Source organism: Falco cherrug, chromosome 7 (assembly GCF_023634085.1).
Source record: "Falco cherrug isolate bFalChe1 chromosome 7, bFalChe1.pri, whole genome shotgun sequence".
In the NCBI taxonomy this organism is placed as follows: domain Eukaryota; kingdom Metazoa; phylum Chordata; class Aves; order Falconiformes; family Falconidae; genus Falco; species Falco cherrug.
The window spans coordinates 68,790,242-68,817,504 of record NC_073703.1 but is presented as its reverse complement, the minus strand read 5'-3'; the positions used below and the strand labels follow the sequence as shown (position 1 = coordinate 68,817,504).

Sequence of the window (27,263 nt, the reverse complement as noted above, 5' to 3'; positions counted from 1 at the left end):
GCACTTATATCACCCTTCACCAAAAAAATGAAGGAAAAGATTTCTCTGGGCTGTGCACAGATTTACATATGATCTCTATTAACACTAAAGGGAGCCTTTAGTAGGCTAAATCCCCGAGCCCTGCAGCACATACCTACTCTGTATAATTTAGGGAAGAACTGGAAAGATGATGGAGTAAGACCTAACAAACATGAAAAAAAAAAAAAAATCAGCAGAAACCAAACAGTAACTGGAATTGCAATAGGGACAGCAAAAACACTGCAGAAGTTTGTAGTTTGCAATAGTTTGCAAAGGAATGGGGTTCTTTGATTCCAACAGGGTTCTGAAAATGTAAAAATAGAGCTGGTGTGAAAAGGAGTGACAGAAGTCCAAGCAGCTTAGGAAGCTCGGTAGCCTATCATCACCTCCAGAAATAGTGGCATATGCCTCCATGATGGTGCAGAATGGAAGATACGGTATTATTTTCCAGTGATACTTTCCACCTGCATACTGTGTTTTGTTAGTGGGTAATTGGCTTCTTGGAAAGAAATTTATCTGTCCTTGTTTCAGCAAAGGGAACATGGAAGAAGATATATATGAACAACTCTGTGCTTTGCCAAGCAAACAAAAGTCACAATAATATTTCAAGCCAGATGAGCTCTTGTTATCGCTGGCTCTATATTAAATACAATTTTGCAGCGCAAAAGTTCATTCTTTCACTTTTCCCCTGTCTCTTCACACTGTACGTGCACTGAAAGAAAATGAGACACATTCAGGGGCAAGTATGTCAGTCTTGGCGATCTAAGTCATTGTATCCTGTAACAACTTCTGTTCTCTTATCCCACATCTTGAAAGTTAAATCCCATACCAAATCAGACCCCCTACACGAAAGTAGAATTTGTTGTAAACAGAAAGCAGGATTTAATGCAATTATGCCAAGAATCCTTTTGGGCCAAACTCTGCATAACAGAATTTCTACTAGGGACTTGGGTGACAGGAGCAAAAAATCTAATGAACTTTTTTTACCATGTTATCGCCTTTGAATTTAACTAGAGCCAAAAAAAAAATGTCAGAATGTATCATTTCCATGCTACGGGGGGGCTGCAAAAATATAGCTTTTAAGCGGAACAGCTATTTGAAAGGCAGAAAAGAAGGTGAATTTAAAGCACTCTGCCCAGTGGTGTGAGAAAGTACTTTTTACACCACGAAGAGCTGAGCTGCAGAACAGATACGCAGGGCAAAGACAAAATGAATGAAAGATTTCATTCACTGTGTGCTCTAGAAATAGGCCAGCTTCTCAAGGAGTTGAACAGGACGAATCAAATTCAAGTATTAACCTAACGTGCAAGAGACCATTCTCTGAGGTGTGATTAGCGTTGTGATTCTAGGTTAAGAAACTCAGATTTGGTCAGTATTTGTGTGGTAGATTATCCATGTTGCCTGATTCCAACAAATGTGCAAGACCTTTCTAAAGTCATTCGAGGCAGTGACCACAGCATGGTTTTCACTACACTTTCAGCCGTAGTGAAGTTCAGAAATGCATCCATAATTTGTAAATTGACACTGCAAACAGTTTTGCCCTCTTGCAGACTAAGCAGCCTTGGCTTATTCAGCATCGATTCTAGTCGTCTTCTTACTTTGCATTCAGTCATATCTATAGTGAGGTGTATTTCTTTATGAACCAAGAATCAGCAGAGTATAAATGGCTATGAAAAATGACAAAAGACCATGTTTCACAGTAATAGATGTAGCCTAAAAGTTGCATAGAATTAAATAGAGCTGTGATTTAGGATTGATCTTGTCACCAAAACAAAAGAAAACTCCACTGGAACCGCCTGAGAGTGCTTCTCCCTCTTCCTCATTAAACTCTGCTATTACTGAAATTAATACATAGGCGTAGACAGACTTTATCAGGAATTTCTGAAGGATGACATTTTAAATATGTAGGATCTAATTCTTCTTTCATTTAAAAATGAAAAGTAAAAAACTATCAGCATTAATGCAATCATTTTGAAAAAGTGATGCGAGTTCTAAAGAAAATCTCAAGTCTGTGTTCTGAAATTTGTCTGCAAAAAATACAGTGCATGTACGTATATGTGTATATGTTCCCATGAAGTTTTTTCCCTTCCTTCTAAATCTGATACAGGTTTACCCAGAGAAATGGTATCCAAGGGGTTAAAGACATAATATTAATGCTGTACTACACTGATGTCAGCAATTTATGACAGGATGGTGGGTGCTAGTGCCAGAAGCTATGGCACAGGAGAGAATGTTATTTTAACAGCATGATTCTCTATGAAAGCCTGTCATCTTCTGTTCTTGAACCTTTGCTAATGTACTAAGGCGACATGCCCAGAGAGAAAAGGAATGTTTTTCAGCTGTTATGTGGTGGCTATTAATATAGTTACTGCTATACAATGACTATGCTGCTACTACTTGCCATCATTTTAAATTGACAAAGACATAGGAATCTCTTGGGATACCATTGTTTCTAAAGGGCCACATCCTTCATTCCTTATTCAGATGAAACTCCTAATAACTAAGCTCAGGAGAAACTCTCCTTTTAGAATGTTAAGCCCTTGAGACCAGCCAGGTACAAATACCATGCTGTGTCAGGCCACATTCACTGTGACTGACAGGGCATAATGCAACACACAAGTCTGAATTTTTCTGCATTGCTGCTCTCATACTCCTTTGATATTTTTCTAATATGCCTGACAATACCAGATCCAGATCCAGCACATGCTCAGCAGCAGGAAGGCAGAGATGAAATTCTGAACATCATGACTGATTTACCATTCTGCCTGACTAATAGCCCTCATAACCTACAGTAGATGAATAAAAAGTTTAGCACTTGTTTAACTCTTTCCCAGAATTTCCTTTCTTTCTGCTATCACCTTCCCAAATCACTCACCTGTATTTCAAAGATTTCCTTCTTTTTCAAGGCTGAATAAAAGGCAATGAGAAACGTTCTGTCTAGTAAAGAGATTTTTTTGATGTTTGGCATATGACGTGGTTTTCTTTTGGCTAAGAAGTTCTTGTAACATCATGGCTAAGGGACCGTAGAGCTAATTCTTCAGGGACCGATGGACAGCTGTACAGTTATCCACAGCATACACACGTGTCCTTCTAGGCAAATCATCAACAATGCCTGTTCTTGAAAAGATAATTCTGTCTACCCCATTCATCATGAAAGAAATCTGCGTCATCAAGATGAGCAGATGCACCTTGATCATCCCAGTCACCAGAGCCAGTTAGGTCACCTGAGCCAACATGGCACTTCCAGGCACCAGGTTGCTCGGAGAATCAGCTCAGTGATCTGGGAGAGGCAGAAAATTCTGTGGGATCAGCGGAACTTATACAAAAAACATCTACAGAGAAATATTTACATCTCTGTATTTGAATTTCCTCCATGTCTGTAAAAATAAAATACTTCTTTAATGTTAAATCAAAGTAGCTGTTCATGCCTTTTATACCAAAATTAAAATGTAACGTGTGTGTATGCATTACTGTTCATATTTGAATTAGTGCTACAATAGCGGTAAAACTGGTTGTTGTTCATACCTACTCATACATAATTCCTGCTCAGAAAGTTTACCACCTACCTTTCATGTACTTTGTTGCCTTCACTCACCCTGATCTATTTTTCTACCAAAAATACATGAAGCAAAATCTGAAAATTCACTGGAAAATGCAGAAGGGTAGCATTATTTCCCTTATACATAAAAGACACAAAGAGAAGGGGGGGTGGGGAGAAAAAGAAACAAATCCAAAACTGTGTCCCTGACTGCATCACTGCTGGAAATGAAAATTGGAGAGACTTTAGACATGTTGAACAAGATCTCAGCAGAGGAAGCAACTAATCACAGAAACAGGTGATCTACTGGTCTAAGTGCAGAACTGCAATCTGTATGAGCACATGCTGTAGAACTAGAGGAGGCATCCTGGGTCAGTGAATCCAATTCCCTGCTATCATAAGTAATCATGTCATATAATCCCATTCATCTCATTTGAGCTCCATCTTAAAACCCTTTTTATGAATTTGCAGAATAAATGCATTCATAGCTAGTTTATATTCATTTGTTCTTGTGTAACCTTGTCCTTTAGCAAAAATAGCTCATCCTCCTCCTGCCCCCGTTTATTTATAGAAAGCAATCATACTTTTTCTCAGCTATTATTTTGCTAGACTACATCCAGCTCTTTCAGTCCCCTCATGTAAAATAGCTTCTTCGTTCCTCTAATTATTGAAGCAGCTGGTCTGTGTACCTGCTCCAGTTCAAACATCTTTTTTTTAGTACTCTCCATAACATTCCAAATAGTTTTACCTGTTCCTACTATTAACCATCAAGTTTTCATTACCCACTAGAAATACTTCATACATACTGAGATGTTTTCCTTTTCTCGTTCTCTCTGCCCTTCTTCCTCTTCTTTCCTTTCTCTCTCTGTCATGGCCAAGTCACATAAATGTTTTGTGATTGACTCATACCTCCAAGTCTCCCCATCTTTTCTTAGCATGCAAGTTAGACTTTTTGTTAATTGCAATATAAATGTATTAATACCTAATATTTTTGTATGGTTTGCTTAATTTCCCCATAAATCTGTTATTTCTTTGGGTTTTTTCTGTGTCTGTTTCTGTGTGGTTTTTTCAGATTTTTCATATATTATTGCAGTAGTTTAATGTGAATTTATCTCAAATTTCTGTCATCGGTTGATTTTATTCCTAATAAACTGAATTCCTAAATGGAAATGCTAATAATTTTCAGCTCCAAAGATAAGGCTAGAGGAATTCTGATAATGATATCTCTGGAGACAAATTGCTACTTTTTTTAGCCCTCCTCCCTTTAGTTGTTTTACACTTAGAAAACTAATTGTTTCTAAGTCTTGTAAGTCTTCAAGTGTCTTCCTCAGGCTAAGTAATTTCACCGTATCAGATGTTCTCTTGAAGTCCTGATAGAAAAGGTGCACTATAATTTTCTTCTAGAAAACCAGCTATCTTGTTAAACGCAGCCGTCAGACTAGCCTAGGATGACTCCTCCCTCTATCTTTGGCTAATGCAAGTTGCATTCCATTGCATTTTTAACAGATATTTATGCTCTCAAATATTTGTCTCAAAATGTGTTTTAAATCTTTGATTATGACAAAGGCAAAGAACCACTGGCCACACCAACAAAAGACGATCACTTCTTTTCCTCTCCTTTCTTTCCATATGTTCTCCAATAATGATGCTTCAGGAGTTACTTTTCAAATCCTCCAGATTTCCAGGATGAAATTTATGTGTCCTTAACTCTTGTTGCATCCTCAGGTGAAGCAACATCAGTTTTCAAGTACAAGTTTCTATTAGCCTTTCTGCCTTTGCATTTCTCAGTGTCACCTTCACTGAAAACTCAGTGAGAGTTCTAACCCTGATACTGAGACTACTTGAACTTCCTTGGAAGGAGTTATAAAAACTCTCTTCCTCTCTTTCCCTACATAAGGATAAAAAAATATGTGTCACTCAAAGCAGGATTAAGAGGTTCAATTTTCTTATATTTATGTGCTGCTTTAGAAACAAAAAGCACTATTTATGGCATCATCGTATCCCCAGTCAAAACCCTGTGTCCGAACGCTGACCGCCTTGGGTCTCTCACAAGTTCTGCTGGAGCAACTCTCATTAGGTTTTCTAGGAGTGCACCTGGATTAAATCATAGCCTATCTTTTTGCTGTTGTGCTATGATAGTAAGTTATTATACTGTTACTATTGTTATAGACTAATCCTACAGTGGCAAAAATTGCTACTAGTTTTATTACAATAGCTTCATCATTTGTGAAAGCAGAACAGAAAATGCTACATAAGCTGAAAATTCTAGTAAGTCATGTATGCAGTGTAGATAATATTTATGTGCAGGTGAGTGTATAAATATATGCACAAAAAATCTTTATAAAATATAGCTCAGTAATGTAGACTAGTAGCTTAGATAAATGCACTTTAATCGTTACTAAACCTGGTAAGTAGATGCCGAAAAGGCTACACAGTATTAGTCAGAATGAGAGGATTAGTGCTAAAAATATATGAAAAAGAAGACAGAATAACTCTTAAAACAATGTGGTAAATGGCAAGATCCTGACTAGAAAAAAGAATTGTTTCGTCTGGAAAATATATGCTATACATCACAAAAGAGAGAAGAAGGGCAAGCCAGACCAGTCAAAAGCAGTGGCCATTACCAGATGCTTCAGAAAGTCCTGAAGACTAAAACACTAAAGACATCCTAAATTCTAATTGTTCATATATTTGTTAGCAAATTCCTAAGCTTCTACCTAGCTCCTAAGTGATTAACAGCTGTCTTGTTCACTCCCTTGCAAGGGCACATATCCTCACATCCATAAAATACTCTTTTTTTGTAACTAAGAATGTCTCATTATCCATATAACTAGCTGACAGTTGTCCTGACCATAACTTTTGGACTTTATGGATACCCTGTGGCACTGAGTTCAGCAGGACAGCTCCTAAATATAGAGAATATAATCACTTTAGCAAGCATTTGTCTATCTTTATAGTATTCTTTATACAGACCCTTGATCTGATGTAATGATAGACAATTTGGAATATTGTATTTCTCCCTGTCTACCTAATAGCTTTTGTATTACAATACCAGCTCCTTTTGGGCATCTCCCTTCTGAGCTAAACACTTACATTTTGTGTAGCATCTCCTCACAATATTAACAAATTTTGCTGTGAAAAAATGCATGTTTCCTTTGGAAAAAAAAAACAAAAAACAAAAAACAAAAAAACCCCACACCAAACACAGGAAACTTTCTCTTGCTGTTGACTTCAATTTTGAAGATATCGAGATGTCTAGACTTTTGTGTGCCATTTCATACCAAGATCATCTTTCCCTGCATCATCTTTAAGGTTTTTACAGACAGTAGATGATTCACCAATACAGCTGTGACCAAACTTTCTGAGATCAGTCAGAATTTTTAACCAGATAGGACCAAAGGTTAAATGACTTGACTAAGGAAGGTCAGTGAGGCAGTAGCAGAGCCAGAAGGAATAAGACCCAGGAGTGAAATTTCATCTTTTTGAAGGCAGCATAGATTTCCCAACATTTTCTGCAGAGCCAGGATTTCACTTCAGTTTCTGTAGTATGCTTCTCCCTCCTCCAATCATTAAAACACAATTGCACTAAGTGGCTCTTCAGTTCCTAAACTTTCAAAGGCCATTTTGTCGGTGGTGCTGGTGATAGTTTTTGCCCACTCATGTACTTGATTTCACATGATTTCACAAAAGTGCTCATCATGCATTATTTCAGTAATATAAGCTTAGGCAAGTAGCATGATTTAAAATTTACTGACACTATAATCCCTTTAAATAGTTCCAGCATAGCATTAACTTATTATAGGGAATGAAAATGACAGTGTAATACCAAAATTGAATCAAGTAAACTATAAATAAAATTTCTGTAGAAAGGCAGATCTCATTTCAGGCTATTTGCACCAAAGAACATGATGATAATGTACAACATTTGTGTACTTGATCTAGAAAAGCTTTAACAATTTTTGTTTATTTGTATGCAACTCGTACTAATAAACAGTGATAACTGATTCTGCCCTAAATCTTTGGAAACTCTGAAACAAAGTAAATTAAATAAAGCTATTGTACTTTTGATCAGTCTGGAGAAACTCAAATAGTCCAGCAGATTTAAATCTTCCTTCTTTTGATAGCAACAAAGATGGTCAAGTCTTTGGTTAAAATAACAATTTTTCTTTCTTTCTTGTTTATTATTACTCTACTTGATAAGCTCGTCACAAAAATTTGCAAGAACCAAATTGCTTTTAATGGCTTTGCATTAAAAATTAGTGGAAGCTTAGCTCAGATATCTTCAATACTTCCTTAATAATCCTAATAATTTTCTGATGACCACAACTCTCCAGAATTTTGCTGAAAATGCTTGAGAAGTATTTGAAATGGAAGAAATGATTCTTCGAATTAATACTTATATTTTTAACCGATACAGATGGCCATATTTTCCAGTGCAGTTTTACCAGTGACATTCAATCTGGACAGCTACAGTTCTCACATTACTGAGATAATGTTATTGCTATTAATAATCCCAAAGAACCTCTGAGTTTGAAGGCATTGCACATAGTTGCAGATGGCTGCATAAAGGTCATTATTTTTATAGCTATAACATTAAAAATACTGGAAACTCCATGCACATGGCTTTGTTCTGCTGTGTGTTTACCTTCAAAAAGACAGAAATGAATGTGACGGGAAGAATACTTGCAGGAAACGTAACACTACATAAACGACACTCTAGTGCAAACTAAGCTCATGGCAATATAAATATTGATGTTATTAATGCCACCTAAAGTATCCAAGTAAGAAATATACCTCCTATCTTGTGTGCAACATAGCAGTTTATGTCAGCAAGGCATTACTTCTGTTGCCATAAGTTTTCTTTTAAAATGATTTATTGCACTGAAATCCATCAGGAAGGAAAAGGAGCTTGAGGAGATGCACAACGGGAGTAAGAGAGGTCCGGGAAAAGGAAGGAGAACCGGATGCATGCAGAGTTCAATAACATAAATGATCATAGTATCTTTCCAGAGGTTTCTACATGATTTCAGCTGTTGGCTGCAACATGTACTTCCCTTATGTGAATGTGCTTTCCTGAAATGAACTTGAATTCAGACATTTGTAAGGGTTTAGCAAATTGGGCCTATGGATAGAAGATCTGGAATATATACATTACAGATCTCATGAATAGGCGTCTGGACAAAAACTCAGCCAGTGTTCAAGAGACTTGCTGTTATCTCGGCGCCATGTGTTCCCAGTATCTTCTCAGTAACTCACCCACAGCTCTTTTTTTTTTTTTTTTTTTTTTTTTTTTTGATTGAAGGCAACAGTGTCGTAGTCAGTTCATTCTTTGTCAAAGGAAAAGATATGACTCCTACGGTAAAATTCAACTTCAACCCTGGTCATTCCCTTCTGCTGTTCCAAATGACCAAACTCCTTCAATTAATTTATCTTAAGCGACGAGAAAGTTTCCTTATGCCAGCTGTACCAGTCCCATCACCTCGCAGGCATCTTTTCAACACCAATACATCAGTGCTTGTCAAAGCTAATTTTATTTGTACCTAGAAATGAGGCTTCCATAACTTCTTGGAGACTGTGTAATATTTTTTGCTCTTAGAAAAATGACCTGATGAGCTGCTTATTTGAGACAAAGGCAAAGAGGCTAAAGAAGGCGTTCCAGCTAGTGAGACAAGTATCATGATTTTCAGTTTCTCAAGGAATACTCAGTGTCTCTCACTGGGTTTTAGCTGATTATCTGGAGATACGTTTAAGAAAGGCGATTTATTAGGGTCTGTGAAGAATTCAAGCCTGAACGTTACAGGTCTATACGGCAAAATACACATACAAGTATTGGCACCTGGTTTTACAAACTTCCTTTAGATCATTTAAGTTCAAAGTTATTTTTACATGGCTTTGCTGAAAGACACTAACGTGCAGTACTCTGGTCTGAATTATACCCAGAACTTGTCTGTATTAGCTTAGATTCCAGGTGTCTGTACAATAAATTTTTGCCTGGCTTTGGGGTGCATGGTTGTCTCAGTACGCCTATTCCATCGGTGCACTGAACAGGAAGAAAAGTAATCTATCCCTTTCCTGGAGGCTTGTAGGACTTTACAGCAGAGTTAAAACTATCGATCAGATCACAGGTTAATCATTTAGATGTGGCCTTTCGTTGGATGAATTAAAAGTTTTAGCAACTACCCAATGATGTGCTTGAATGAAGCCCTCATTAGCCATATGGGACACGGAAAGGGTGGTCAGAAGTTACCCCACTCCTTTGATGTCTGTACAAGTTATTTCTATTGATTTTGCTGAAGACCAAAACACCATCTAGGTCTTTGACTCCAGGAACTTCAGTCACTTACATCAAACACAGACTTTCAGCTATTTCGGTGCTATTAGCCCCACAAATACCTAAAAATGGACTATATCCAAATGAATCAATTCCATACAACAAGGGGCTGGTATTAATTGTCAGGGGTTTACGCAGATCAAAATAGTATTTAGAGCCATGAATAAGTAAACCTACATCACTTTAGATAGCCTGTTTCACCAAATCAAAATGTTTTATGTGAAATCTATTTAAATATTTCTAAAATTTTCAGCCAATTCTAAGCATATCAAAGAAAAAATTCATAACTTCATGTTAAATTTAAGAGGAATAGTTTCATCATTAACATCTGACATTCTCCTTAATTCTTTGCTACTCTGGAAAGCTAATCTAGAGATCAAATCCTCTAGCTGACAGTTTGCTCCTTGGTTCAAATCCTAAACTAGCATAACTCATCTAATGATGAGATAATTTAAGCCAAAAAAATCACATCAGTACAGACGAATTGAGGGGCAGACCTGTATGTTCAGATTACAGAGTATATATTCTAGCATTGTCAGATACACTAAATATCAAATCAGTAACTGGATGCCATACTTCCAGCCCACTGAAATCACACCCACTACAATACTAGAGTATTTTCTCTCCAGGCAACACTTGAGAAGGAAAACTTCAGATGTATATGAGAAAATTCTAGGATAAGCATCATATTGTGAAAATTATTCCAATAAACATTATTTATTTCGGAAACTATTTCAGGAAATTTTAGCAAACAGAGAAGTGGTGCAACACAGGCAAACCAAGATGTTGGAAACATGCACAAAAGATTTCCTTTGAAATAAATTTTAATTCCTCCCATGTCTCTAGAAGGAAACTGCTTTTGACAGACTATATTTTGCCACTATTTCATTTAATAATTCATATCAACATTTACCAAGGGAGATTGGTCTTTGCTTTAAATCTCGTTGTATGCCAGCCAACTTGCTACCTGTTCTTATGACTTATTGCTGTTGTTTTGTGGACTTTGCAGGGGGTACTGCTACAATTAAACAAAAAACCTCATCATGAGAAAATCTCATCTGCAGAAAGGGCTTTTATTTCCAACTGTCTCAGATTTATATTTTAGGTCATACTGTATCTTAAAATTAAATCTTCCTTACTCAAAAACCTAAAAATATAATGGGTGACGCTTCTTGATATCAAATGGAGGTAGCTGCAAGCCATTTCTGTGCATTTACATATATGCAGATACCCTGCAAAATGGTTAATGCATTCAAAACCTATTGATTTTAACTGGAATTAAAAGTGTGCATAATTTTGCAGAACTTGGCCTCAGCTGTGGAAAGAGGACTTCTTCCCAAATATTTTTTTTTTTTTCTGATCAAGCTAGAAACAGAAGGAGCCAATGGCATATTTAGCATGAAATAGAGACCTGCATTTCACAGGAATAATACCTTAGTCGCATTTGGGGCTGGGGGGGAAGGCAGGGGAGAAATCAAAGAAACTTCTTTTGTTTTTACATGGAAAGACTGCAAAATGAGTACAACTGCATCAGTCTTAAGCTGGGGCTGGGGTGGGGTGGGGGGACCAGTCATATATTGTTAAATTTGAGTAATGTGGAGTCAGTTCTTAAGAACAATACTCTACATGCATTGAAATACTCATGAGAAAATATTCCTGACGTACATTGCTACAACGGAGAGCAAAACCCTTAGAAACCAACTATGGCTGTCTATAGCTCACTATAAAAAGTGAGATATACATAAGCTGTAGCAGTAATAGTCATTTTGTTAAAGTATTCTTCTGATTTTTTCTGTATTTTCTGGACAACCTTATAGTGTCCTTCCCCTGTTTACTCCAAGTTCAGTTTGCATATGAAAAAATCAGATATATTGAAGTTACAGCTTCATTAGGAATTATCTGAGTATAGTAACATTTTTAATGCCAGCACTTGAGCTGGAAGTAGACAATTGTTTTTCTGGATTTATTTTTATTACTCTCCCAGGCCCCACATGCTCAAAAGGCAGAATGGCCACATACTAGGCACATGTATGAGTTTCCTCTACAGGATGGCATGCTAATCATCAAAATAAATCACGAACCTTGGCTCAAACAGTGTCATAATTTTGCTGTTTATGGAATGGCAATTTTTTTCACAGTTTATATTAAAAAGCCACGGATTATTTTTCATTTCCTTATTACTTTGTATTTTTAATGAAAAACTAACACACTTTAAAAACAGGAATTCTTAGACATTCCCTTTGGACTACATGTTCCCCTTTAGATTCTGTTTTCAAAAGCGTTGCGGATTTTTGCACTTCCTTTTTAAACCCTGCTATGGCTATGGGTGGTGTACAAATAGCCAGCTCTTTGTAGTTACCCATTGGATTTGTCAGTGCACTGGTATCTATGCATTGATTCACAAGCCATCAGCACCCTCTACTTTACTTTAGCATTTCACACAATTCTGCACATGCACGACATTTCTGATTATTTGCAGCCCTGTAATATGTGTGGCAGTGAGACTGTCAGCTGGGCTGATGTAAGGATGCTCATCTTCTTTCTGCTTTATCCTATGGATGAAGATTTGAAACAAGGAGTAAGTCTATTCATTTGCAGTTATGTACATGTAATATAATTCCAGATTTCAGAAAAATAAACCTGGATTTACACTGGAGAAAATCTGTGGCGAAAGTGTGACCAGCCACACGCTAGTTCTTGCCATTTCAGGTCTTATAATTCCTTTTCCCTTATTGGTAGTGGTGTGTCATGAGATTTAAATCATGAAAAATTGTCAGAAAGATCGTCCTCTATTTCAGGCCAATAATACGAGATGTGAAGTTATGATTTTATCTAAAGCATTGCAATGCATATAAAGGAAAGAAATAAGGATCCCCGTGTGACTGTCAGCAATTATAGAGCACATGTACATATTTATAATGAGGAGAATCTTCCTACTGGAAATTGTCTGAAAAGCAAGCAATACACTGGCCTGATGAATTCAACATCTATAATTACCTGGGAGAAAGGAACTAGAGTGAAGGAAGGGGAGATTTTCTTGTCAGATCAGTTCTAGTCTCATTTCCACACAGTCTAAAATGAGAGCTTTGTACCTATATCTATTAGTGAGCCTGTAGACTCATTCCCAAAGTAGCTCTCTCAGATAAGAGATGTTAAAGTAGATAGAATCATAGGACCATGAAAGTACAACCCTTTAATCTTGGCGGGAAGACCTAGGTTTCAATATATCTAGGGTATTAAGCACTGGAGGTTAAGACAGTAGTCAGAGAGAGAGAGCAAGGGTGGGAGAGAGATGCTGTATATTACATTTCTAAAAGAACAATCCTTTGGGAGTCACTTTTGCAACTGTTATTTGCAGCTGGAACATGCAGCACAATTGATGCCGTTTTGCTAATTGCTGATCTAGATCGTTTATATGTATCAAGTCAGTGGAGTTATAAATATGATCAGTGCACTCATCAATAATTGTGGGTACAAACCACTGGCTGAATTTCGTGTTCAGAAGGGAATTTAAAGCTTTGCAATTCTGATTGACCAGGTCTCATGTCACATATTAATAATTCTTTGCATGAAATAAAGTCATTTGGCTTTATCAAACACCGCAGCATTTTTTTGTAACTACAACCTTCACTAAAGTTTTACAGATTGGTGTTAGGCTACTTCAGCCATGAGCAGAATATAGATAAAATAGAACAGACTAGAATGTGGCTCATTATTATTCAGATTGTTTTATATCTAGTAGCAAAACACTATAGTAGTTTCTATAAAGGAAACAACACCTAACAAAATGGATACATTTATTCTTAGACATTAACTGCCTCTGGGGTGCTACTGAAATTTGTACTAGAATAAGGTCGCTAAACCATGTGTTAAAAGGCATCACCAACTACCAGCTAGCAAAGCTCCACATGCTTTGCTGCCCATTTCTGTTTAGACACAACAGTGTAGAGTCTCAGAGTAGATTCTGGAGGTATTCACCCACAAAGCAGCAGTACTTGATCACTTCCAGTAACGTTGAAGTATTTTCTTCATACTGTTCTTATCTTCCCTAGGCATCCAACAACAGAATATGCCCAACTATAGACTTAACTGAAATAAAAAAACCAGCAAATTGATAAAAAGCCGCCTGTCACTACTCCCCTCATTCCTGAGCAGAGAGTGCCCGTAGCAAGAGAAATTCTTTAATTCACCAAAACCAATCAGTTTGAAATGTAATGCAAGTGCCAAAAGTCTACAGTTGCATTGACAAAACAATTACGTCTGTAGTCCTCCAGCAAAAGGAGGTGAAGATCAGGCGGGTCAGTTTTTTAGAGCCATACTATGTGCCCACGACGGTCACATGTATGTGAAAATCAAGCTTCTTTAGATATAGCACTGGTGGAATGCATGAAAAATGTCATGGAAAATATGTCAGTCGCAAGGGGTGTAGCATTTGCAGTGAGATGGATATAAGAACCACAACCGCAGTATAAATAGATGCCTCAGTAAATTACATAAGCATGTCAACATATGAATCTGAAACTCCAAACTCTGAGGCAAGTAAGTAGAGCAGCACTGTAAACCTGACCTTAGAAAGTCATATGCCCAGGCATTTCCTTAAAAAACCAGTTAAATCAAGGAAAAAATAAAGAATATTTACTTTGGGTAAGAGATTTGAAGAGCTGGGTCCCCTATTGATGCAGAGGCAGCTAGGGCACAAACAGCAGAGTGTCAGCTCCCGGACCACAATCCCTTCCCCTTATTGCCGGGGAAGGAAGGCTGGCCTACAGTCAGGGCTCTGACAAGGAGCTCAACAGAGAAGTTTTCTGTTTTACATTGTGGATATTCAGCTGCTGTAAACTGGTCCAGCCCTGATTTACGCGAGCGCTACACATCTAATACCAAGCAGCTTTCTGAATCTGCTTCTGCATCAGCGCTCCTTTGATCATACCCTGCTGTTAACTCTTCCTTCTGTCTTTTGTTTGCATTGCCTCTTTTTATGTTAGCAAAAATAGTGCAGAGTATGTTTCTGATAATGTGCTTTTTACAGTGACTTAGGCTCAGTTCTGCTTTGTGAGAGCAGTGGAAGAAGAGCATGTGGAGGTGAAAGAAAGGTTCATCCTCCTTACCTAAGAAATCTTTTCACTCCTGACAGGGACTGGAAAAATGAGGCGCTCTTAATAGTGGTGGGTTTACCAGACTCCACCTTTCATTTTATGTAGATCACTATAGCCTGTGTCTGGATTTCAAATAGAAACAGAAAGATTTTGCAGTCAGCAGGAGAAACCTTCTGTCATTCTGTCCTCTCTCAAGCTTTAAAAATGTCGCACTATTTTATTATTTAAAACTGTTGCACTATTTTATTATTTGTCTTAGACTGTTAGGACAGATGGGTCAGAAGCTGTAACATTGTTCCTGCTCTCAAGAAAGAAATGCTGGCTAGTGAGAAATAATGCAGGGTATTTTATTTTTCACTTGTGCTTCGTTTCTTTGAAAAGTCTAATAAAAGACTTGCAAATCTGACAAAACACGAGTTTTCTCCATCTCCCTAAAAACACATACTTAAAAAACATGTTTGGCTGCATTTTAGTGCTCGTGGAAAGGGAAGACAGATACCACTGAGCGAAGCATCGCACGCGAGTTCCCCCGAGCAGTTCTGCCAATGCAGTTCAGTTCCACACCTGTCCTGGAACCATTCACAGAGCTAATCTATGCAGTAGTTATTCCCGTGTGGGCAACTATCCATGAGAGACTTGACTGAGACCAGCCAAATTCATCTGACTTGTGTTTTATTACTCACAGGAAGCTTGATCTGAAAGAATGAGGGGCCAACATGTTAACTCGTACAGTGCCATCTTTCCGCTGAGGTTTTTCTTCTCTTTTACAGTTACAGTAACCGAATTCTAGTCCAATCCTTTACTAGATTTTCTGCAAGATTACAAGTAAGTAGTTACACGTTGTCTCAAATATTACTACTACCAGAACACTTGTGAAGATTCTTGAAATCCCCCCAAAACTGCACATAGTATAGTATAACCTTCTCCATAAACTATCTCCTTCTTTCATAATAAGCACCCAGACCTGGGGTGTAATTATGTTACTATGTTATTAGTTATGAACCACCAATGACTGTGGGCATTTGGTTTGCCTGGGGGAGTGATGCCAGCCCCCCCACACATACACACCCCAGGGATTTTCTGCAGCTGCTGCCGGTTCAGCCCCCAGCGTGCACCAGCTCTGTCCCCTGGCTGTTTTTAGGATCCAGTGTTGAATTCTGCCTTGGCTTCAACTGCTAGGGGAAAGAGCATGCTGCAAGCCCAGACCACAATGCAGAGCTTGATCGATGTTTGACCTAAGCAGTGATTTAATCAACTGGACAGCATGAATGTGCTGATGACGCAGAAGCAACATCACAATTCTGTATGTTGCAGTGCACGACGATCATTTCCTTCAGTGTGTTTCTCATAAGCAAGAACAATAAAGACCCACTTCAGTGCCACTTGCCCCCAAGTCTTCCCCTAATTCAGTCTTTTTTTGTCACATAATGCATCTCTAATCTCTTTCAGATAAGAGGTATAAAGGCAAGAGAAAACTAAATGACATAAAAGCTGCCAGGATCTATTTTATGTATTTTAAATAACAAATAACATTCATGATTCCCCTTTGATTTATCTATGTAAAGCAGACTTTCTGTGCATATACCCGTGCCTGAGAGGAAAATTTAAGACTCGTTACTCACTAATTGCTTTATCCATCCCATCTTTACTCTGTATCCGTTTTTTCTTACCGTTAACATGCAGTTTCTAAGGCACCAAAAATGAGGACATGGAATAACATCAAGAGGGAATACACCGAACCGGACTCACCAAACCAGTCAGGGTTCTGTTCCAGAGCTAACACACTCAGACAGCATGAACTCTGTCCGACAGTTCCCCTGTGCTATGCCCACCACAGAAAGAACCGGGGAAACCTGACGGGTCCTTCCCTCCCCTCCCAGCTCCTCCTAGATTACGCGTTGCCCCCCCTCTCCTGCTCAGGGCAGCCGGCAGTCTCAGATGAATAACAGCTTAGGTGGTTAAAACCCTGATCGTTAGGAAACTCTGATTTCCTGCTGCACAGAAAGTTGTTTATCTCTGCACTTCATTTAGTCTGGACAATTTGGATTACTCACTTTCGTCCTGTTTCCCGCCCCCCCCCCCCCCCCCCCCCAGTTATTTCCTAGTCACTTTCCCTTTCCTGCTTTTATCTTCCCTCTGCACAATACTGCAATACTTGACCTGCAAAAATAACATGGGAAATATTGAAATGAAAATAAAAGCTTCCATCAGCATTATTGCTTATCTCAGTTTTGATAGCATCTTTAGGATACTCTGTGTCCTCAATGCACCTGACAGACCTAACAGAATGAACTCCAGCTCAAAAAGGGATCTTTCTTAGCAAACGAGCTAACTAAAAATTCTGATTCAGTCTGTGCTGATGCACGTATTTTAAAAAAAGAGAGAGAGAGAAGCAGGAGAGAAGTATGCTGCTACCAAAATATAAATACATGTCAGTAAAAGTACCCCCAGATGGTGGAAGGGAGCGCAGATTTCATGGCAAGGCTACAGGTCTTTGCAGTATTTCCACTCGTGATAAGGAGATATTCTTTTAGCATAGCGCTGAAGGAGTTAAAAAGGATGCCTTTCTGTCAAACAGGGTTATCATTCAACACAAGACAATATCTGGGCTATACTGAAACAGCCTTTCCCAAGATCACCAAATATTTCTTCACAAGACCTAAGTAGATTGTGGACTGATACCAGTGTTATCTGAAATGTAAAGGTGTTTATTCTTGGAGCGCTTAAAGAGGCTCATCTTTCTGCAGCTGGTCGGCTAAAGTGTGTGATGTCTTCTCTCGGTCAGCACATGCATAACCAGACAATCAGTCGGCAGCCTGTAAAATATGATTGCCTAGGAGATATTGATGGCCTAAGGGAAGTTCTGAATATCAGAGGTTCATAATTAGAATACCTATGCATTTGATCCAATAGAGCTTCCATCAATGTCACAGAGATGAGTGGTTATGGATTTCCAAGTCATCTCTGCTCATACAGACAGATTTATGCACTTTCAACTTTGGACAAATGAAGGGCAAAGAATTAAAGCCAAACCCTTCTACCCAGAGAGCTCCTTAGCCTTAGAGGGGTTCTGAAATTTATAATCGCCTCTCCCGGTGCTCAGGATCAAGCTCCACGGTTGGTAACTCATGACCTATTTATGCTCATGCCATCCATCCACTTTCAGTCATTCTGTCCTCTTATCTGTAAATCCACAGTCACACCATGTAGGATGTGTGGATCTGCTGATAAGAAATTTTTGCAGGAAAGAGAATCTGGGCAGATCAACAGTTCTGTTGCCAGAGCTGCTGGCAGCAACTCATTTGTTCCAGATTTATAAAGATCCACTGTGCTGATCTGATGACAGATCTGAGTGTTTGACTTCTGTGATAATAGACTATCTAGCTGAAACCTGTATTTGGTACCAAATATTAAGTTAAATAGATACTGGTAAGATTATCCAGTGTGGGACAGAAAACAACCACCTTGTTAGCATTGAGATTATCACAGTTCCTGGGCTGTGGGTTTGGGTTTCCCTCCGTTTTGCTTTGGGGTTTGTTTTCATTTGGTTTGTTGGCTCCCCCCACCCCGGCCCCCTTTATTTAATTATAAATCACTGCATTTCACCAGAATTACACATAACTAAAAACTAAGGCATGTATGGGGATGCTTATCATTACAAAGACACACTACCACATGAATAAAAAAAGATTTTGATAGGACACAACATGGATAAAGCAATTAGAGTAACCTTACTGTCAGATGCTCTGCCACAGAGGCTTAGGCACCTCTGGGCAATCACAGGGGACTTGGCTCTATCTGTGGCGTTCAAAGCACACATTTTAAAAAAACGAGAGGTGTCCATTATGCTTCTTTCTTGCCTAAGTATTTCCAAAGCTATAACGATAGGCACTTCTCTCTCCGAGTAAAGACTGTTATTCTGTTGCACAACTGCTAAAGAATAACGTGCTGAAATTAATTTTGTCAAAGAGCGAAAGTAATTTCTCAAATTTAAAAAGAAAAAAGAGATTTCTACTGGCAAAATGCATTTTACAATTTACTGCTGAACGGCTGCAAGAAGCAGCTCTTCCCTGAGCAGCATGGCACAGGGCCAGGATGAGCTATTTCAAAAATCACCGTTGGGCATATACCAATTTGCTACATGGGATTTAGCAATACGGTGGGGAATGACTCTGTGTGTCCCTGTGTTTGTGTTTGTGTCCTGCTAAACTTCAGCAGTCTCAAACTGTACACTCATCTTCAGTTTGAGGAAATTTGTTGTTAGAGCGCTGAATTTGTTTTAAAGGAGAAATTTAACAGCCTGGACAATAACACTTTTTAGTTTACTTATTTTGTGCTGGAAAATAATTTTCTGCAGACAGCTCAAAGGCTAAAATGTCTCGGACAAAATCTTTGAAAACATTTAAATCACGAACGAAAATTTTATGAGCGTACTAGAGAGTTAACTGTGAGCTCTTGGTTGGCCTTATGTATTTTACACCTCCAGATTCTTTTGTCCAATGAATAATATGGAGGCTTCCCATAATGGATCAGTACAACATGATGCAATATGTATATAGAGCATTAACATACCAAACTGGAGTCCTCCAACCACCTGATCCAGGTTCATACCAATGCAGGTATCAAAGTGATTTCTTTTTTATACATATTTATAACAAATGATGACATAAACAGCAAGTTTTCAACTGATACAGCTCAAGGATTAATGTTTCATCTAGGAGCATTTGCAACAAACTCCAAAGCTAAGTGGTTAAAGATAAGAGTAAGGTTAAACCTAGATCCACCAAGGAAGTGGCCTGTGAAACCAGCCCAGCAAGGTTGCGAAATGGGGTACCTTTTAGCTGGATGCAAATCTCTCAACGACACAAGAAGCACCACCTAGGAAAAACTTCCTAGATCACACATGAAATTATAAGGTACTGCTAACAAATATCCCTTCATGTGGAGACACCTCACACGGTTTCAGCTAGCATTTCAGGCACGCAACAGGCTCCCACAACCACCCCACTTACCAACATCATAATCCATCACATGATCTGCGCACCCAATGCCTAGTCCACAGAGTTTATAGACATATACCTACGTAGGCTGTGTCTGTGACAAACACATCGACTACTACAATCCTAATATAGGTGCAATTCTAGCAATTTAAATGGCTCATACCTACATAGCTTGTTTGCCCATACACACATGAAGGAACTACTAATGAAAGCACATATACATTAGGATAACCAGGGACACACTGCTGGGGTTGTATCATCTTCAATTACAGCTAAATGACATCACTTTGGGGTACTCAAATTATTACTCAGATGAGTAATCTCTAATCACAAGAAGAGTGTCTGTGAAATTAATTTGCCAGTGCAAGAGAGAAGGATCGAGTCTGGAATCAAATGCACTCATTTAAAAAGCAGGTTTTCGGCTATGAAGTTCTATTTCATAAGCACAGGTTAAGTTTGCTTCAGACTCCTTCCAGCAGCCTTGGGAAAAATACCTCTTGGGAGCACGTCGTGGTTCTTACCCAGTATAGAAACTTCCAACACACTGCAGGAAGAAATAGAAGTTTTTCTCCTTGTTTAATTTCATTTGCTGTTCACCAACACTAATTTTGAATGACAATTAACGATGTATGCTTTGAAGGGTCTGAGGGGGACCTCTATGATTTTAGATGAAGTCACGGTCACTTATACATGTAACACATACACAAATTATATATATGTATGCATATAAAACCTGCATTTCTTCTTCAGAGCTGTATATTATATCTTGTTTTGTCAGTAAGATACTGACATAAAATAATACGTCTTTTTTGTTACATGCATTTCCAGTGATATTGCGAATGTCATACCCATTTTAAAGCAGTCCTAATACTGCAATTTTTTTCTCTGCAGGAAAAGAATGCAGGAAATCTCAAGAGAAAGGAATATTTGTGACTCTGAACCTACAAGCCTGTGGTCGCTGATGCCGTGGCTGCAGTTTGACCGTGGTTTGCTCCTCTACAACCCGTGTGAAGCTCGAGGACTGTGCCTGAGCATCACCGAGGGCTCCCAGCAGTGCCAGGGCACACTGTGGGAGCACTGGCTCCTAACCCTTCCCCACAGGATGCCTCTTGGCTACCCTGTATGGAATAGCTCAGCAAGGTGTGAGCCACCCGTGCAGCTACGTGGTGCAGGACTGGGAAGTACTCTGCTCTTCAGATAATTTTCCCTGTTGGGTTTGATGAAGGAATGACAAAAGCTGCCAGCATGAACTGGGACTGACACTGCCACACACTGATCTCAGTTCTTAGAAGGTGCTGATGAGGCTTTTCATTCAGAGTTCTGACCTTTTCTGCTCTCAGTGGCTCAGGTAGTACTTTGGCACAGTTTACAGTACCTACTAGGAGACAAGTGCCCAGCATCAGCTGGCCAAACCTTGCTGAAGACAGAAATGCATGACAGTGAACAGCCAAGGAATCAGAGGGATGGAATGCCAAAATATTTTGCCTGCAATTCTCCCTCAAGATGCCTGATATTAGGCAAATGTTGACAATTTTGTCTGAATAAAGATTGTGGAGTAGTTTTGGATTAATTCACTCATAGCTAGCATGTTTTCACAAAGGAACTGGTTTGATGTATATAGGAATTTGTATTTTTAAGATAATTAGATTAGTCATGACAACTTGGCCATGATAAAGAACTCTGACCAAAGAGCAGAACTTGTGCCCCTTCCTCCTAGCATCTTCACTGGGATATATTCACCAACAAATGATGATAAGAAGAACTAAATAACTTCTCTGTATTCGGTGTGTCGAGGTACATCCCTGCCAGGGCTGGGATTTGTCAAACCAGACTGCAGACCATTACAGTAATCTGCAGATTATTTCCCAAACTACCTTTCAAAATGATTCTTTTTCTTCAGAATTATTTGACTGCAGCCTTTAATCCGTAACTGTTGCAGGAAATTACACTGATAATTTACTCTGTGAATAGGTAGCTGGTGATTAAGTGTTATGAAAGTGGCCTATTGACTTGAAGGCCAAGGCAGAATATTATCCGTGACCTTTAATATTCCGCTTTGCGAGGGGCAGATCCTACAAAATACTGGCCTGGTGGAAGCAAGTCACCCCTCACCTGGGGCCGGAGCAAAACCATCCCTTGGCAGGTCCATGCCCAGCCAGGAGCGCATCCCGCACACCAGCAGCTTCCCCAGCGTTGCCTGCAGGGACTGAAGGACGGGTTTCAATGACAGTGCACCTCTGACCGAGCAACACTTCACCGTGCCATATGCTTTTCTAAATACATCCCCGCATTAGGCTAGAAAAGGTTTCTTTTATAACAAATTAATAAATAAAGCCATTACAGATTGAAGTAAAATATACAGGAGATGGCTTCTAGGTAGACCTGATAGCTAGCACAAGAGTTCTTTTTAGAAAGGATATTTTACAGGCCTTTTTATGCATCATTAAGTTTTCAGGAATGCTGAATAGGGCATGATGGATTTGTTCTAGGTTGTTGCCAGTATTTAATTTTGATTCAGTTCAAAGGGCCATGTCAGAAGAAGGAATGGAAGAGGTGAAAAAAGCGTGTTAGCTGGGTAAATCACCAATAAAAATAACAAAACAAAAAACAAAAAAAAAAAAAAGGAAGGCGTAAGAAGGTCCCAACACCTTTCACCAGTGGCTGAAAATACCAGATTAAATTGCACTATTCCTGGGACATATTGTTTGATGTGACTAGAATATAATCTGTTAAACAGAGAAGAGTTTTTTATTTTAGACGTTTCTTTCCTGAGTATTACCTATGGATTAAGGTTTAGGTTTGTTTTAAATGAATAAAACATGCCTCTCAAGAAACATATTTTAATTATGATTTTCTGTGGTTGTTTGTCTTTAAAAGTAGTCAATTATTTGAAAGGTGTAGGTTACACATAGCTGTAGGGGAACTAAAGCTCCTATCTTCAGTGTATGTTAAATTAGCCTTCTTTACAATAATAACTATGTATTATTCTTTTTTATACATATAAAACAAAAAATATACAAATATTTGTTTTACCAAAAGAAAAGAAAAAGCAATTTTTATACCTCTGGGGCAAGTTCCAGCACTTTTGGTTTCTTGAGGAAATAAATAAAAAGCGTTGGCAGAAAGTCTCCTAAAAAGACTGCCCAAGGGGGAAGGAAGGAAACACCTAAAACCATCATATTACCAGGCGCTGAGGTAATCAACTACAATCTGGGAAATGTCAAACAATGCTAGTCACCTACCCAAAGATATTGCTGATCAAGACCTCAGCTGCCATTTACAATCACTAACTAAAACACGGAATATAGCTGTGGATATAAACAGGAGACAAATTAGTATTGGGAAGCTGGGTTTAATAATCCCCTAAAAGAGACCATCTGTCTATAAAGACCCCCCTTTTCCTTGATCTCTGACATGTATTCCTAATATAGACACAGCTGGATTTGGGGTTGGGTTGGGGGTTTTTTTTACATTTTTTTAAACACCCTGCTACTATAAAGTCTACTTATGGTATATCTGGTCTGAGTGTTTGTCTCAAGTTTCAGTTATTATGTAAGCACTCAGGGGCAATAAAATTTCACATCGGGTCAGCCTGCTTCAGAGTGAGTATTAAACCACCAGACGAACATAAATGTGATTCCTTTATTACTGGTGTCTAATACCACTGGACACTTGTTAATTTTCGGATTTTTGCAAATGTTCATCGCATTGTCACTGGACTGGCTGGGATGGATTTAGAGTTCTTTTCAGGTTCTGGATTCGTGTTTGGAACTGGAGTTTGGTTTTCTTGTTTTCCTGTTTAAAACACTAGGAAATCTCATTGCCCGTAATGGATGTGACGTTGATAACCTGACAAGCTAGGTGATTCACAGGTATAAAAGACCAAAACAATTTAAAGCCTGTGTTTCCAATCGACTACGGTGAAGAAAAAGGAGAAAAAAAGCGCCCACCATTGACTATACACTTCTCACAGATAGAGGTCACTAATGGACTGGATTTGAATCTGCCTGCTAAAAGGCTGGAAGTTACATTGAAAGTAATCTAGTGAAAAATGAACTCATTTTGAGATTAAAGAGGTAGCAGAAATGACTAAGAAATAAAGCTCTCACCTTCCTGGAAACAATATTATCTTAAGTGTGCCGCCTTTCTAGTCCTTTAAATAGAAAGTGCAGTACAGGTAAAGCCTGATAGTGATGCTTGTTTGAACTCCTTTTTGCTTTCCTGACTTGGTAAAACTGTGTCTCCTTCTGTTCTGCGGGAAGGGTAGGGAAGTCAGCCCTAATAACATCCTACATTTTAGATACTGCTATTTTAAGCTGTGAAAGGCAAGTACATTCTTGATTCTCGAAGGAAACCATAGCCTATGTAATGCAGATTCCAACTGGGAGGGTGTAGGGTTGCGCAAAGGAGATACGTCTACATCCTAAATCAAACTATCCAGCAGGCCAGGATATAAATGTGACTTGTGACAGTGGCTCAAATTAGATCCAGACTCTCAAAGCCAAGCACAGATAACATCACCTTATACAAAATACCGGGTGTATGTGTATGCGAGGAGCGACTCTTTTAAGACTGCTGGGTGTCTTCCAGCACCGCTTCTTGCTGCAGCCTTGGACTTTGGAAAGCACTGGTCCGGTCACAGGTAGTTTTACAGACACTGTATTTACACAGTGCTCCGACTTGCTTCACCTACAGTACTCCAGGCCTGCACTCTCTTACTTTTAACTGCCTCACTACCGTATCAGGGTAGAAAACAACCATGCAAATAGCAAACCTCCGACAAGCAGTAATGCTGCTTGCAATCTCTCCTGTCATGCAATTTTCAGGAAGATCGACACTAACATTTTAATATCACTTTTGTCACTTAGGAGTGGTGACTTTCAAATAATATCTGTTGTATCTTTTTCATTATGCAAAGATCCTGTCTCAGTGATAACACTGCATACATTGACTCCTGAAATGAAGAAAGGAAAGAAAGGTGGATAGAGGTATAGGTACGGTGGCTATCAAGTGTTCTGAAAAAATGCCAGGATGGATTTTTCTCCTTCCAAAAATACATATAGCTAAAACCAATTCATTAACTTCCTCTAAAACTACAAATATATAAAGGTGCTCTTGGAGAAAGGCCACGCTGGTGAACGAAGCAAGGAATTAAGCCCATGGAAGTTTGTGGTTAGGTTTTTTTGGTGGTGGTTTGTGGGTTGTTTTTTTTTCTCTGGTTGGTTGGGGTTTTTAAACCCGAGCAGCAACCGGTCTCAGTCTCTAAACTGGTTTAATTTCCTTGCAAGCACCATAAAGTTAGATGCATTAAATACACCTCTCTTTAACCCACCCCCTGCCTTTCTCTGTGTGTGTGTGTGTGTGTGTGTGTGTGTGCGCGAGAGAGAGAGCTCTGACTTGCTCTAGTATCTTTTCCTGCTCCTCATACAAGGAACCTCTCCCTTTCTATCTAGCCGAGCTCTGCATCACAAGAGGCAGCATCTGAACAAACCTAATCAGTACCTTCCACACACAGAACGGGAATTTACACGGATTTGTGCCTTGGATTTATTAGCTTATTGTAATCCTTACAACAGATTTCCTCCATTAAAATTAATTAAAAGCTCCTGCTGACTGATTCCCACTCCAAAAAGAAGGTGGAGAGCCTTACTCTCTCACTTTGCAGCAGATTTCTGTGTATGTTTTGGGGTTCCACCACATGCTCCACAGAGGGCTTTTCAGCTGTTTGACTTCTTTTCGCTATCTGGTATTTTTTTGTCGTCACCACCACCACCACTGCACCACCACCACCCCCAGCACCCCGCAGGATCTGTTATCATCCTGCCAGCCCACACCGACCAATTCACCAGGTCTCTAAGGGTCTCCTTAGCCGAAGCCCTGATTCAGCTCCCTTAACCTCGGCCGCCCCCCCCCCCCCCGCCCCAGCCCCGCTCCGGTGGCTGCCGCTGGGGATTTGATGGATCCTGCCGCCGGGCGCAGCTCCCCGCTCTCCGGGTGGATCCCTGAGCTCCCAGCTAAGGCGGCTGCCTCTCCCCCAGCGAGTCTCACCTTTCCAGGTCCCATTTCTCCAACCCACCTCCCGCCCGGGGCCGAGCGGTGCTGACACCGGCTCCCTGCCGGTCCCTGCAGCAGGGGCAGCTGCCGGAGCGCTTCGGCGGCGGGGGGGGGGGAGGGCTGGGGGCCGGGCTCGGCACCTTCCCGGGATGTGACAAGGGATCCGGGACCACGCTGCCAGCCGGGGGTCCCGCTGCTGACCCCCGCACCCGGGGACCCTGCGAGCGCTTGCTGCCGGCCATTCATAAATGTGTGTGTGTGTGTGCGTGTGTGTGCGGGTCTGTGTGTGTGTGCGTGTGCCCGTGCCCGGCGCCGCGCACTCGCAGCCACGGGGCTCTAACGATGCGGCGGCGAGATTCCTGACACCCCACCTGACCCACGGCTCCTTAACTTCGCCTTCCCGGGGCAGGCAAAGAGCTCCGCGGCTTTAAATCGCCCGGGGCTGGAATTAGCAGGAAGGAGGAAAGTAAAATAATAATAAAAAATAATTTAAAAAAATAGAAAAATGAAATCCCAACTGTACCTGGCGGTGTCTGGGAATCCCTCGCCGGCACCGATCATAATCCCCCTCCGCGCCTCTGGCCCCCCGCACCAAAACTTTTCCGCCGCCGCTCCTCGGGGGTGGCCGCCGCCCTCCGCGCCGCGCAGCGCCGCTCCCGGCCGGCCCCGCTCCCCGCCGGCCGCCGCTGCGGAGCGACCCCCGCGCCTCCCGCGCCTTCCTCCGCCCTTAGGAGGCAGCGGCATCGTCCTCCCCCCGGCTCCGCCACCGCCGCCGCCGGCGCGCAGCCCGCGGCTCTGGCATCCCCAACGCACTTTCTCTCCTCGGTTCGCTCGCTCTTCCCCCCGCCGGTCCTCCTTCTCCCGTATTAAAAAAAAAAAAAAAAAAAAAAAAAAGTTAAAAAAAAAAACCAAAACAAAACAAAAACGGGAAGGGACCGCGGGTACGCCTGGTCTTGGGGGTTCTTGCTTTCTTTTTTTCTCTCTTTCTGTCCTCTGGAAATGATGAAAGGATCACATGAGGAGCAGGCGCGAAGACCCAGGACCCCTGGAAGTCGGAGAAGGCATCGGACACGTATCTGTGAGTATGCGTGTGAGTCTGTGTCTGGCTCTCTCCAAGTCCTGAGCCTGCCTCCAGCCGGGATTGCAGGCTGGTCTTAGCAGTAATGATGCCTCAGATCTGACTATTCCCTGCTAATGTAAGTCGTGCCTTTTTTTCCTCCCTGCCT

The 27,263-nt window shown here is 40.2% G+C and overlaps 1 protein-coding gene across 2 annotated transcripts in view; it reads right to left on the bottom strand.

Annotated features, from left to right (window-relative positions):
* Positions 1 to 27,263, bottom strand: part of FLRT2 (fibronectin leucine rich transmembrane protein 2) — a 65,425-nt gene that overhangs the window by 35,758 nt on the left and 2,404 nt on the right. The window contains exon 2 of one of the 2 annotated variants that reach the window (XM_055716376.1): positions 26,561 to 26,895. The exons of the other annotated variant lie outside the window; for it this stretch is intronic. The gene's annotated coding sequence lies outside the window, so the exon portion shown is untranslated. The remainder of the gene's footprint in view (positions 1 to 26,560; positions 26,896 to 27,263) is intronic. 2 annotated transcript variants of the gene reach the window in all.